This window comes from Sitodiplosis mosellana, unplaced genomic scaffold (assembly GCF_009176505.1).
Source record: "Sitodiplosis mosellana isolate CC-2019 unplaced genomic scaffold, AAFC_SMos_1.0 Smas_scaffold_61, whole genome shotgun sequence".
Classification (NCBI taxonomy): domain Eukaryota; kingdom Metazoa; phylum Arthropoda; class Insecta; order Diptera; family Cecidomyiidae; genus Sitodiplosis; species Sitodiplosis mosellana.
In genome coordinates this window covers 1-13,990 of record NW_022595303.1, presented here as the reverse complement: position 1 = coordinate 13,990, position 13,990 = coordinate 1, and the positions used below count along the sequence as shown (strand labels likewise).

At 34.3% G+C, this 13,990-nt stretch overlaps 1 long non-coding RNA gene across 1 annotated transcript; it reads left to right on the top strand.

Annotated features, from left to right (window-relative positions):
- The first annotated feature begins 1,273 nt into the window (after positions 1-1,273).
- On the top strand, positions 1,274-2,509 carry LOC129570614 (uncharacterized). The gene is made up of 4 exons (XR_008688143.1): positions 1,274-1,319; positions 1,774-1,811; positions 2,171-2,349; positions 2,441-2,509. It is a non-coding gene; the product is annotated as an uncharacterized LOC129570614 (long non-coding RNA).
- Positions 2,510-13,990: the final 11,481 nt, after the last annotated feature.

Sequence of the window (13,990 nt, the reverse complement as noted above, 5' to 3'; positions counted from 1 at the left end):
TTCTTTTATGTGTCATCGAATGCATCAACAACTTGTTCCATTGGAATTGCAAATTTGGTTGAATGTTCAAAGTCTTTTGAATACCATATTCAACATCCTCTTAATGATTGTTACGGTCTCGAAAATGAAAAAAAAGGTAACAACGATGAAATATGAAACACTTTGAAATTGGAATACTATGCTAAAATTGTACGTAAGTTATGTTGAATGATCTTAATTGAAATGAATATCAAGCTTTCCACACACAGAGAAAACTGTGTTGATTTTTACGTAAAAAAATTAGGTGTCAATTTTTATTAGACACGATGTAAGGGAGCTGGTGTCTAATTTGACAAATACTTGAGTTAACCCTCAACTGCATAAGCCCGCCTTTTGGCGGGCATCATTTAAACACCTGTATAATGTGAATCGTACGGCGGATGACATTGCTTCAAAGGGAATTTTTATTTGTCAATGTTTTTTCTTTATTCTTGTCTTTGGCGTCATTTGTCTATGTCGTACGATTGGTGAGTTATAAACAAAAATGTGCACGAAAACGAAAATTTGACAAAAAAAATTATTCGGTTTCCAAATTAGACATATTTTTGACACTTTTAAACAATGGATTTCATTGTTCTCTGACTTATTTCTATCGCATTTCCTGACTAAACCATGGGAAATCTAGGATTATGAATATTTTTTTCGTTATCTATGGCCAAAAATCAACCAAATACCAGTACTCCCAGTCCTAGGAAAAATTCATGCAGTTGAGGGTTAATATGGAAAAAACATTTGTTGCGAAAAACTCAATTTATGTGTTGGAATTTGGCAGTTTCAAACATTTTGCTACGTAAAAATCAACACAGTTTTCTCTGTGCAAGTTTTTGCCGAAGTAACAATTTGCATAATTTTATTATTTTATAACTAACAATTTATATGACGAACTTTACTATGAACCAAGTATGGTTTACTTGAGCAAATAGAATTTTTTTTTAAGCCAGCCGATAATTATAGCATTTGCCGTACGAATAAATAAATAATCCCTTGAAAATGTACGTTTCGAAACCGTTCATAACGGTACAGAACAGTTGTTTCTAAGCTAGGTTCCCATTTATTTTATTTACTGTGCAAAAATTTGTCAGCAAATGGAATGCGGAAAATGCTTCTATCGAAGAATATTTATTCAAATGTCTTCGTTTTCAACGAATATGATTGGCATGTGTCGAACCGAAATTTTGTTTTTCAAGTCCTATAAGAATGGCTTATTCCACCCGTGTCATTTCATACGGAATTACAAGTTCAAGATGAAAACTATTACAATTCTTTTGATCGTTTGTCTTGTGAGTATCATTTTTGAATAAATTTGGTCACCTTAATTCCACTATTTCAATTCACTTTCGTACAAAATATATTTAACACTTGTCGAAGAAATAAAGAATAAGCGGCAGCTTTCAACTATTCTCCATTTCCATTGGATTTCAACGGTCAAAGTGTATCTAATGTAATGGAAACTAAATGCAAGTGGAGACGGTGTGTAGAAAAACTTTTAAAATCGGGAAGGTTCTTTGAAGTTCAATCGAATTTCTGATGAACAAGGGAAACGTTCAATATTTAGTAGAAAAAGGTAGAAAATGAATTGAAATACTATTTCCAAGGCACACTTAAAAATTTATGTTAAAAAAAATCTTTTAAATATATACGGAATGTGAGACTTGGCTAAAGTAGTAGATTTACTAAAATTTAACAAATTTTCGGAAATAATCCGATGAAAAATTCTTTTTGAATATCATTTAGGCATTAAATTGCTGCAGCATCGATACTCTCAGCGACGAGTAAGTGAATTCAAAGCTAAAATATTTTCCCAAACCAAAGTGAATATTTATCGAAATTGTTAATATTTTTTTTTGTATAGAGATTCGCAACAACCACTCATGTGCGAGGGGCAAATCACTCGAAAGTAATTTGTTATAGAGAAAGTAATCGAGAAAGTAATTTACGTGTAAAAATCTCGATTACTTTTAAAAAAAATTGAAAAGTAATTGAGATTTTTACACGTAAATTACTTTCTCGATTACTTTCTCTATTACAAATTACTTTAGAGTGATTTGCCCCTCGCTCATGTGAGTATAACAAAATATGAGAGAGCTGCGAGAAAAACATGAGTTAATTATTTTATTTCGACTTTAAATAGCGGTTCAGTAAGAGATGGACCAGTACAACGAAGTAAATTTGGTTCATCACAACCGCGTGGAGTAAAACCAGCTAATGGACAACGGTTGGGTGCCTGTACCTCCAATTAAACTAAATCCACCAAATAATTTTGGCCCACCTGTTTTATTCAAACCGGCTTTATTTTCCGAGAAAGCAAGAGTAAGTAGTGTCTTGAAATTTAGTGGTTGAATCTCGTCACTTTTTTCGTTAGACCTAATGAATTTTGTTCCCGTTTTTTCTTTCATTGCAGTAAAACATAGGTATTTCAACACAAAACAATCTCAAGATTGCAATAAAAAATAGAAAAAATATCGAAAACGATAAATCATATCTCTTTTTATTTTTCGTAGACTCCAAATTCCCTCATTGTCAAAAATAGAAGTCTGCATTTAGGCGGACGCATTCAGTCTATATTTCTGCTAGTAAGAGGAGTTTCCGAGAGAAATTTTGCATTTAATGTAGTCGGAAATGTGCCTGAAACTCTATTTGGCAAAATGGGTTCAAAGGGGCCTCCAAAAATGGGTTCAAAGTATAAAATGTGAAATATCTCAAAAGAGTGGCGATTTTTTGGCATGTTTTTTCGCGTCAAAAGATAGCCCATGTCGCGCCGCTTCAGATAAGAAATTAAAATTCCGTGTAACAACCATTCAATTTTTTGTATTTGGCCTCGGAAAGTAGATCATATCTTATTTATCAGCGTTTTTGTGGAAAAAATGGTCGAAAATGATCTGCTACAATGTTTTTTGACTGAGAAAACTGCTATTTCCTCGTCAAAATACATGAAAATATGAACATTTTAACATCAGTTTATCTATAAATTTGGTTTGAAATCGACATTTCTCCATAAAACATGCGAATGGTCAAAATCCGCATACAAAATCACACTTATGGCATAGAAAACTCACCTATGGTGGCCTGGTAGGAGTCTATTTCTACCTAATTTTGGACGAGAAATCGATGTAGACTTATTTCAATCCTGTTTGATGAGCCTAAAATGCCGAAAAATGGCCCTGTTCCAGCTTATGTTTTCAACTCGCCATATTTTATACAGAAAATCACTTTTTCTGCTTCAAAAATGCTTTATTCTGCGTTCCAACATCAATGGCTTTTATTTTTTGAAGAAATAAACCCAAATATACCAACTTCTCTACTCAATTCAAAGTTTTATATGTAAAATCTTCATTTTGAGTGAATTTTTCAATGAAAAAGTCAATTTGTGACCAAAGTATAAGCAAATGGATATTTTATTGTTCACAGACTCCCATTATTTTTCAAAACGAATAGCAGTTTTTTTAACATAAAAGTATCAAATTATGCATATTTTTATGCATTGAAATTCAGAAGTGGAAGGAAGAACAACGACGCAAACTGGCTGACGTTTTCTCATTTTAAAGTGGAATTTTTCATTCAATATATCAACAATTTTCACAACATTTTGGAAGTGACATTCACTTGTCAACCTCTTGCGTTAGCCTTTCAATAAGAACACTTTCACACAGCATTTACCATTGCATTTCCTTCAAACTTGAGCAAATTTCCAAGGTGTTGGAATTCAAAGCCGTAACTTTTCTTTTCTCTTGAAAAACGAAAATGAAAGAAATTTTTGATTCAAATTTTTTTCTAAATTGTAAGGAAAAAAACACAAATATTTTGGATTAAAAAAACGTTATCATTGAATAAAGATCTTAAATTAGATGTTTCGCTCTGATCACTAGATAAATGAAAGGGATTTTCAATAAAACTTCAATAAATTTTCCTTTTTTTTCCTCAAAAATTACAATTCTTTTATAGAGACTATTGAAGTTGCTGGCTATGCAGCGCTGCTGGTGAACAGATCGGTTTAACAGCAGCTGTTGGTTGCGTGCATATACACTGTGACGCGCGTTCGTGTTTGTCTCTTGCATTCACACGGAAACAGAGAGAGAGAGAAGCATACACAACACAGAGACACATCGTAAGCGACGCGCGAGCACACACATAGCTGCAATTCGTGTCTCATGTGTTGTATATACTTCTCTGTCCATTTCCGTGTGAATGCAATAGACAAACACTGTGTGTGAGAATCAGGAGATTCCTGTTCATTTTCCCGTTTACCCATTTCTTTTGCAACATCGTATTTGTGTGATGAGTCATTTGAGCATTTCTGGTCTAATCGAGGTTGAAAATTCGTGTCATTTGAAGTGAATGAAATCGTGAAATGCTCAACTAAGTTGTTGAGTCAACTTCAACTATTGAAACCCATTGTAATTAAAAATGTCGACATTTACAGGATTGAACACGTAAACTCAAACTCTATATACATATAACTCATATATATATGAAAAACACAAACTTTTTCCAATTAATTACATGGGATGCATTGTTTTAAATAAACTTTTTGGTATCATTTTGGAGAACAGGGGTCTATTTATTGAGTTCCAAGAAGCGAATTCATTCAGAAGTGTTTCAGCATTGGTTTGAAAAGCATTTGCTCTGTTTCAGTTCATTCCGTTCACAGATCCGTTCAAAATAAGCTTATTTCAAGTCACTCCGAAAACGTTCACTTGAAAAGTATTTTCAAAGCAGAAAACCAAAGAGTGTTGTGATTAAAAATGAATGTATTTGAGTATAATCAATTCAACTTGAAGTTACTCGGCATCAGTTCAAATTGTTTAACAGAAGCTACCAATGAGTTTTGGAAATCGCCCAACAGCTATGTGATGCTGGTTGGGTTGGTAACGGTAATGTTTACCGGCACTTCCATTTATGTGTATCAGCACATGTATCACTTGACGTTGGCTTTGAGAGCAATTTTAGTGGTGTGTGCAAGCTTACAATGTGCCGGTTCGTACATTAGCATCGGGCAGAAAATGAAGAAAGTTAAGAAATTGCAGCTTCGAATTCAAGAATTCGTTGATAAGGGTAATGCATTCAATATTTAAAATAAATAGAGAGAAAATCGATTTTATTTGAAAAAATTATATTGTCATTGGGTTGATGCATGACCTGTTTAGATCCATTTTTATTCATATTTTCATCAAACAGAAGTTGAACGTAATGAAATGCATTTTTATGAGGAAACCGAAGATAAATGCCAAAAATTGACCAAGTTTGTATCCATTGACTATCTACTTGATGCGGCTGGATTATTCATCGCATCAGCAATTTTTGCATGCTACTGTATGTGGATTGAAAATTTTGACACATCATGAGTGAGTCACTTTTTTTTGGATCGATAGAGTTTGTGGGCTAGATAAAACGATTCGATTGGAAACTACAAGTTTAATTGAGTCGAAGATTCTGAATGATGAATTGAATTTTGTCTTATTTCAGAATCTTGGATACATTTGGAGATGTTTGCAGTGGCGTGATATTTTCGATGCTTCCTTGTAATATCGTCTTCTTCGCATCGGCTCTGTTTCAACTGGAAAATGTAATGGATTTTCCATGAAAATGTTTCAATTGTTGAAGTCGTTTGAAAAACAAATTAACTCATCAAAAAATACTTTTACGCACGATATGATGGGGAAAAATGACCAATGAGCTAGGGGGAAGACACGAAACTTAAATTTCGGACATTAGAAAAGTTAGAGGACATAAAGCAAAAATATATAAAATTGAATGTAAATAGACTCTACTAGAATTTGTGTCTCGCCCCTAGCGTGAGTTACTTTGTTTTTCGATTTACTTCAAATATTTCACTTCAAAGCACTTATTTTTACATTAACACAATTGCGATTCTTTTTTATTTTCCTATAACTTGAACTGGCCCACAGACCATTAGCAACATTGATTTAATGATCTTATATGACCTTTTGTGCATCATTGTATCCCTGGCATGGCCATTTGGACTCTGATACGGCGCCACATTGGTGTCGACAGCTGGATTTTCCACCGGTGAAACCTTTTACCATGAAGAATGGTACAATTTTCCAAAGCCGTTCATGATGTATGTCGTTTTTCATTTTCCATCACTTTGTCATTGATAACCATTATTTTCCGGTGGGCATTAATAACAGCAAAATCGGCTGGAAATTTTTTCGACGCACCATCTATGCCGCCTCTGTCATTCTCACTCGTTTCGTCGAATCTGCGATGTAATGACAGAATACATTTGCCAAACAGAATGTATGCTGTCACAGTAGTTCTTTGGCGCGGAAACTTTTGCTAAAGGTTGCGCGTCGAAAAAATTTCCAGCGTCTCAATGCATACATTGCATACGATGCTAATTCCCACCGTTATTTTCATTGTTTCTTTTGTTATTTTCTTTCTAGGTATGTCCCTTTGATTATTTAGCATTCGCAACACGAGATTTCTTTCAATGGCTTCAATTTGATCGGATGCAATTTGCAAAAATTCATTCGGGTAAGCGATTATTTTAATTTATTTTTTAGTCAAATGAATTTGTTCATGAAAATTTATTAAAATGAATGTGTTTTTTTCGATACAGATGGTTAACAACGCCGGCTCATTCTATGTCAAGTTCAGACAAATCTCAAAATCTTAAACGTTTTTTTTCTCGAAAATGGACAGTTGAAAAAGTGTCCTGAACATAACATGCTACTCTTTCACAAAACACCTTTCTCTACATTTATTAAAATATATTTTAAGACTGGACCGAGTGTTTATACCTAGGTTTGTACTAAATGTTGGCGAAAGTCTGTAGACGTTGAACGTCGTTTACTCAAATGTTGAATACATTACAGACATTCATTCCAAAGCGTCCATACTTTGGTGTTTGCATATGTAAGAGAATAGAAAAAAAACGATGCGAACGAAGGTTGAAACAAAGTTTCGTACGATGCGGAAAAAAAATGAAAAATCAATCGATCATCTATTTTTCAAGTGTATTGAATGTGTGAACTAACGTGACCTTTGCTGATGTCCATTTGGCACACTAATCGATATAATTATAATTTATGAAGAAATAAATGCATAATAAATATTCACGTATTTATTTATTTATTTATTACGGAGCCTATATTTATGCCAATATGTGTTCCCAGCAAGCTGAGAACATGCTGGTCAGAGACCCAATACGGCATAAATTCCGCCCATGGTGCGTCTTTTGCAAAGAGAATACAGTCAGGGGAGGGATGATATAAAAGTGAGGCTTTCATACCAGAATTGGGTCCGGAAAACCATGGTAAAACCGGCCTGATTCTGGGAAACCAGGGGAAATACAATGATAATGAGTTTTTGCAATTAAAGTACGTTAACATCAATGAGAAAAATCAAATGAAAGAAACCAAATATATTCATTTATTCAAGCGATAAAACAAATTCTTGTATTCATATGGAAAAGCCATGACTTTAATCTCAGCCTTTCTGATCATGAAAATAGTAAACAATACAGCGGCACCTGGGGACTAAGTGCAATGTGTCATACTTTCAACGTTTGAACTAACACAGACGCATACTTGTTACAGCAAATTATGTATATGATTCTCTATTTCTCCAACCAGTCGCCAGGTGCCGCTTTATTGTTCATGTTTGACGTTTCCTATCTATTTGTACAGACGATCAGAGAGGCTTTTCAATCTCAACGACTAAATCTAGTTAAACATCTTCACCAATCACCATACATGACAATTTCTCGTGGCGATATATTAGTGCAAATGTGTTCTTTTGGTTTTATTCAGTACGTTACCATGGCCACGAATCCTGAAGCAATAATGAAATCAATATTTTAACATTTGATAGGAAATACAATTGAGGTCACATGCGAATCTCTTGAATTTTAACATGGTGATAGGTTCGATTACAAATCGAAATCGACTTATAATAAACAGTGACTGGCTACCAGTTTGTTATTTTTATACGAGTCGAAAAAAAACCTTGTAAATTGAGCGTATCTATGGATTTGGAATCATTTCACAATACAAAAAACATTTTAAATTCCCAACGAACCAAAATATGTTTTTCATTCTTTCTTAAAGGCTTAAATTGAGAGGTGTGTACTGTGTATTTATAAATACACGCTTTTCCTATTGATTCGACGAATTAATCATTTGAACAAGTCGAATCTTGTAAAATACCCAATAATTCAATGTAATGTTCATGTAAAAAGCACAAGTTTCGATTCAAAACTTTTGAACTGATTTGAAAAACGGGTTGATAAGGCTTAAAAACTGCTCAAGTTTTCAACATTGACTGTATGCAAAACCAATCATTATTATTATTGACCTTTTATTCTTGAAACTTAGATGATTTAATTGATGTTGGCTGACTTCGTCAATTTAATTGGTATCGGGCCAATCAAGAGGATGAAATGAAGTAATTCCAAATGGAACGAAAGTTTTCCGATTGAAATTTGATTAGAAACAATTGTCATTCGACGGAATCGTTGACAATATTATTGGATGGCCCAATGTTCGAGATTAATTTAAATCTTATGGCAATGAAGTTTCTTTGACCGTATTGGAAACAATTGACCAGTTTATATTATGGTTATAGTTTCCATAGAATTCAGTGGAAATGGTGAGAATGCAGGAAAACCCACAATCGTTTTTCTAAGAATCTCAAGACCAATTGCTAAAGCAAAGGAAAATAATAAACAAAATGAATGGAAGAGAATGGTCATTACAGTTCATGTACCGCACCCGTTTGCCGTCCGCCCGTTCAAATTAACGCATACGGTTAATCAAGAATAAGAGAAATGAATTGAAATGGATGCTATGCCTTTGTCACATTTGTGTTGCTTTTTAAGCTTTTCTACGCAGTTAAGCGCGCGGGTAAACGATCACCGTTCGCCCGTTGAGGTATCGCATTTGTCACTTCATAGATGATGAACCCAAGAAACTTGGCCAAAAAAAAGAAAAAAAAAGTCGTCCAAACTTTTTTTCTCAGAGATTTTCAAAACCGTTCTTCGGTTCTTGAAAGCTGGCCCCAAAAAAATAAGTTTGGCTTCAAAAATTCGGAAAATGTAGAAGAAAACCACTTTCTTAAAATGCATACAGTTTTTGAGTAAGGTGGTTTCGGAAGCCATTTTAGTTCGTAACAGTTCGACCAATTCTGATATTGTAGCCAATTATTGGCAAGAGCTAATGATGGTAAAAATAACTCAGCAAAATTTACTCATATAAAATCTTGAAGTCATTTTCAGTGGTGTGTGACTATGAAAGCAGATCAAATATCACAAAAATCGGTCAGGCGGCATCGAAAGCAATTGCAATTACCTACAAATTGAGCTATTTATCATTCCAATGGCTTCAACCAATTCCGAGAAAGGCACAAAAATCTGTTAACATAAACCACTCGCCCGCTCGCTTGAATCCCATGAGTCTTCTTTTGTTCTTAAGTTTCTTGGTTTATTTGTGAATAACCGTTCAACCGCTCGCTCACACGTTCAATCATCATCTATGAAGTGACAAATGCGGTAACTCAACGGGCGAACGGTGATCATCTACCGCTACCCGCCCTCTCAACCGCTGACCATCCATTAGATAACCACTTGCGTTAATTTGAACGGACGGACGGCAAACGGGTGCGGTACATGAACCGGTGTGCCACCCGCTCTACCGCTCGTTCGCTTTCTCACCCGAGGAGTAATGACCATAAGCCAAGAGAATGAGGAGAAAGCGAAAAACGGGGAGTGTCGAAACATTCAAATCAATTAGTTTGTAAAATGTTTTTATCAAATCGAACGGAGAGCTTCGTCAGAATTTCCAAGAATCTGCTTTTTCCAAAGAATGAACAATGAAGATTTCTAAAATGAAGAAATGAATTTTTTCCTGGAACAAGCAACCAATTATTTTCGTTAATTTTTCAAAAAGTAAATATTTAAAGCATGTTTTCGACCATGTTTCTATGGTTTTACTCCCATAACTTTTCTTTATAAATCGACTCATGAGTGAAAAATAAAACCAGGAGCTTTTCCATCCTTGTTACAAAAAGTACCTCGCTTCAATCGAAATCAGTCATCGTTTAAATCATCAAAATCAATTTCTTTAAGAGAAGAATTTTCTCAATTAAAAGATTATTCAAGTTTTGAAAAATACTGGAAACTGGGAAAAAATCAATTCACCCTCAATCATTTCCAAAATCCTCCACTCTAACTGCTTCTTTGACTGATTAAAATTTTATTTCGTCGTCGTCGACGTGGCCCATCACTGAAAGTTCTAGACTCTACGTTTTAAAATCGTTCCATCATTCTACTCAGTTACAGTGTTCTTTAAACTTATAAATCAAATCAAAACGTATATAAAATGCAAGTCCTCAAATACAATCAATACTATTTGACATTGATAGGAATAAGTTCGAATCGTTTAGCGCAGCTAACGAATGAATTTGGTCATTTCGCTAGCAATTATGTGCTCATATTTGCATTGGTGTGTCTCATGTTTACTGGCAGCACAATTTACGCATATCAGCATATGTATCAGTTAACGTTGGCATTAAGAGCAATTTTATTGTTGTGTGGGAGTTTGCAATGTGCTGGTTCGTACATTAGTCTCGGGCTAAACATGAGCAAAGTGAAGCTATTGCAACTAAAATTGCAGGAATTTGTTGATAAAGGTACGAAGGGTGAACTTAAGTTCAAACAAATTTAACAACTTCGCTTGAATATTCAAATATTAATGAATGGTGTAAATAATATTCAAATTTTGTGTGATTCTCCATTTGGGAGCTACTACGACTGCTAGTGTTCTGCTGTCGTCAAGTCACATAATACTAAACGCATCCATTCTTAATAGGAAAACAATGAAAAATTAATGGGTGCGTTTAATATTATGCAGCATTTACGTGCATTTACGTTTGAAACTAGTAGTCATAGGGGAGCTAGAAAAAGCCTGTGAAAATCTTCTTTGAAAAAGCCTTTGAAAATGCTTTTCAAATTTTAAATTCACAAAAATCATCAATGCAATTTAATCCGTCAATTTCATTTTACTTTATCCAATTTAATGGAAATTTTCACTCAAAAACACTCAACCGTAAACTTTGAGCAGATGTTCAACCAGAAGAGCTGCACATCTACACTAAAACTGAGCAATTCTGTCGAAAATTCACGCAAATCATTTCGGTAGGATATTTGCTGATGGCCGCTGGACTATTTATAGCTGCATCACTTTATTCATCGTATTTCATGTGGATCGGAAATTTTGACACATCAACATGGTTGCTTCCGTACAATTTTTACATCCCATTCGATTCATCAACAGTTTATGGTTGGTATTTATTCTGGTTAATTCAATGTTACATCGCCTTAGCATATTCATTGACTACATCATGTTCGATGACGTATTTTGTGAGCTGTTGTTCGTACATTTGTGCAATTTGCGATCATTTCGAATTGCTAGTACGATCGTTTAGCTCAAAAGTCGAAGAAAATTTGAAGAACAACAAGAAAATGAATGCCAGCCTTTCGGATATTTTAAGACTAAATTTGAATCGTATCGTTGATTTGCACCTTAAAGCTTATGAGTGAGCATTTTTTTTGTTGAACGATTTATGGATGATTTTTAATCAAAAGTTTTCGAATAATTTTGAATGAAACCTATTTCTTTGCAGATTTTCTGAGTTGCTTGGTGATGTATTTAGTGGCGTTATATTCTGGATGCTTTCCTGCAACATTGTATTTTTTGCATCTGCTTTGTATCAGGTGGAACATGTAAGTGATTTTTTATGCATATGATTCCAAAATTTCGATTAAGAAAATGCGTTTCCTCTTACATTTTGTGCGTGAAAATTTTCAATTTGTTCACTTGCTCTTGAATTGAACAGACCATCGGCAGTTTGGATATAATGATCTTGTATGACATTCTGTGCCTGATTGTATCACTCTTATGGCCATATGGACTGTGCTACGGTGCTACACTGGCATCTGTTGCTGGTTTTTCCACTGGTGCTAACTTGTACAATTCCAATTGGTACAATTTTCCAATAGAACTTCAAATGTACATACCTTTTATAACAGCTCGTTCGCAACGGGAAATTATCTTCGATGGATTTCATTTCTTTGGATGTAATTTACAGTGTTTTATTCGGGTAAAAGAGTTTCTTATGAAAATTTCAATTTTTTTCCTAATGAAAATTTAATTGATATCAAATTGATTCCGATTAATTTGATAATACTGGAGAACAAGCACTTTTTAATCCCTGTGGTTATTTCAATTAAATTCCTTTGCAGATGAATAATTCAGCCGGTTCATTCTACCTTATGTTTCGAAATGTGGCAACTCGTTGAGTTTTATGTATCACTTAAAAAAATACTTAACTACAGGAGTCATAAAAAGAGTTTGTTTATCACTTGATGTATGTATGGAGAATCCAAGGAGCTTATTTTAATAATGATTGGTGAAAAGAGCAGAAACTCGCATAATTCCCATGTAGATTTGAACTTTCTTGCACAAATTCATAGAATTTTTGCATAAAAAGTTTGGTTCAATGAATCGTAATTCCACATAAAAGAGTAGCATGTCTCATTCGCAAGACAAGTACACTTCTCTATGTTCTTTTTTCTAATGAAAGATACCTTTTAAGCATGAGAAACAATGAAATAAAAATTCTCTCAACATTTGAAATGATCTACATTTTCTTTTTGGTAAAAAGAAAAACTGCAAAAGATTGACGGTGCAAGCGTTTTGCGTATATTGAATATGTGTATTTAAGTGTGTATTCAATACGTCGTGATTTTGTCGTTGTGGTTTTTTTTATTTATTTCAATATTGTGATAATTACGATAACGTCGATCTGTTGAGATTGCATTTCGCAAAACGGTCACCAGCCAGATAACCTATTGATTTATAAATACACACATACATTCAGCGAAACGTTGATACTTTTCATTCCGTCGGTTTTACTTAGGGGTTTTTATGTCAGTTGAATCTATCGAATTTGATCGTTCCATTGCGATTTTGTTACGAATTCGCACGTTCTCTGCGAATTCGTTACGAATTGTTCACAGTTGACCAATAAACATGACCGATGTTTTTTTTTGTTAGTTCGTCGCTAAAATCAGTCACACCACACGCTCTATATTGACCATGTATTTGTGTTAAACCTTCATTTTGAAACGCCACTCATAATTTACACTCAAGTATCTACTTTGTGTATAAAAACGCCATTTAAGGTGCTGCCACCTTGCGTATTGATCACGAAAACTTAGTAATCTCAGATTGAACAAAACGACGAGCATGTGGTGTGACTGGCTAAAATACCGCCTAGCACAACACAAAGAATTGCAATCGGTGTCGATTGAACGCAATATACTGTGCAGAGGTAGTTCAGTGCATAGTGCACCTAAAATCAACCGTGAACTGAAAACACATTTTGCCAACATAGAACACGTGCTGACACCACACATTGTGGCAATAGACAATTGTTGAATGTGATTTTCCTATGGCTGTTCGAAGTTCAATAAATTGGGAATCTTACGCTATGAGAAATGGTAGGTGAAAAGCGTCATCACCTCGGCACACCATGTAATATGGAATATAGCTCCAAACAAAGTACGAAATCGTAAGGAGCGGTAGTGTGACGTTGATGAAAATGAAACTGAAGATCTGAGTCCATTTTTCCGCCTTCTTATTCCATTCTTCGTAAAACATTTTCGAAACTGGATTGTTTAGTCCTAATCCGAAACGTGGAAAATAGAAACACAAAAAATCAAACATACATTTTTTGATGGCTCAGCATCTCAGCATTTCGTATTTGCAAAGAATTTTGAGTTTTTTTTTTCATCTTCAACTCGATGCAATTTCATTGATGTGAGTAGTTTTAGTATTAACAAATAAAATGTACTCACGTTTTTGAATGGCATTTTCGAAATTGTCAATAAGATCAAATATTTTGTCCATTTTCCAAACGAGTATGACATAAT